At 36.5% G+C, this 1,488-nt stretch overlaps 1 pseudogene; it reads left to right on the forward strand.

The window, feature by feature from the left end:
* The first annotated feature begins 724 nt into the window (after positions 1 to 724).
* On the forward strand, positions 725 to 1,450 carry LOC108764241 (putative nuclease HARBI1; annotated as a pseudogene).
* Positions 1,451 to 1,488: the final 38 nt, after the last annotated feature.

Below are 1,488 nucleotides of genomic sequence, written 5' to 3' on the forward strand. Positions count from 1 at the left end.
TGAACTGTAGGCAAACGGGATCTTCCCACCGCCAATGCATTGGGCTGAAGCCTAGATAGGTGCGAGAGAGAAAGGTATAGAAGACCTAAAATTCGCAATGCGCATGTTCAGTTCCGTCATTCCGTTCGTCGATCCATTGGAACGAATGGAACAACGTAATAGATAGAATCACTTGACGAAATTGAGCATGCGCATTGCGAATTTTAGGTTCTATACCTTTCTCTCTCACACCTATCTTGGCTTCAGCCTAAGCGTCCTATTGGCTACGTTTACACCGAGAGACCTATACGCGGTCTGATCTATAATGCGACCAAAATAGGTCTAGGCACCAACCATTTACACCGAGAGACCTATACGCGGCCTGGCCTATTAAGCGACCCAAGATAGGTCACCGTAAGCGACCTGAAGTATTTTGCGGTTTTAGCGCTAAATTCAAATCGCGAATCTGACATTTAATGTTTTTGATTATTAAATAATTAGTTTGATGGTTATAATGGCATCCGAACAATATATGCAATTTTATCATCAATTTATTTTTGAAAATAATAGAAGAAGACATTGTGTCTCCATAAAAATTCTGCGTAAAAGAAAACAGATGTGGGAAAGAATTAAATATCTGCAAAAGCTCCAAATGACAATGCTTACGTATTATATACGTACATTACCGATAAATAACATCGTAGAAACTTATTTAAACGCAATAAAAGATCAAAGAAGTATATGGATGAAACCGAGAAGTAACCATTTCTGGAGTGAAATTGTATTGAAGACGTATACTGAATCAGATTGGATAGAAACTTTTCGAATGCGAAAGGATACATTTGATTATTTGTGTTTATTATTGCAACCGCATTTGGAGCCAAAACCTCTTTTCTTAAAATCAAGAGAACCATTATCTGTTCAAAAACAAGTCGCTGTTGCATTGTATAAATTGGCAAGTTGCGCAGAGTATCGGGTAGTTGGAAATGTATTTGGCATACATAAGTCCACTGTGAAAAAATGTTTATATAGAGTTGTAAATGCGATCAATGAATTTCTTATGCCAGAATTTTTGCAAATGCTAAATGAAATTGAAGTTTCTGAAATAGCATTACGTTTCGAGAGAATTTCCCACCGCAAATTATCGGATGCATCGATGGTTCACATATACCAATATTAGCACCATCAGAGGGTTATCGAGACTACGTTAACCGTAAGGGTTGGCCTTCCTTTAATTTACAAGCAGTTGTCGATGACAAATGCAGGTATACGTTATTTATTGGTTAATTTATATTAATAATAGTTAAATAAGTGGTCATAAATAATTAATTACTCTTATATATACAGATTTAGAAATATTTGTATTCGGCACCCTGGAAATACTCATGATGCTGCAGTTTTCAAAGATTCCAATTTATACAGAAATGCTAAAAATATTATTCCACAGGTAAAGCAACAAAATACATTATAAAATACACGCGCGCGCGCGCGCGCACACACACACACACA

The sequence above is a fragment of the Trachymyrmex cornetzi genome, unplaced genomic scaffold (assembly GCF_001594075.2).
Source record: "Trachymyrmex cornetzi isolate Tcor2-1 unplaced genomic scaffold, Tcor1.1 scaffold1128, whole genome shotgun sequence".
Classification (NCBI taxonomy): Eukaryota; Metazoa; Arthropoda; class Insecta; order Hymenoptera; family Formicidae; genus Trachymyrmex; species Trachymyrmex cornetzi.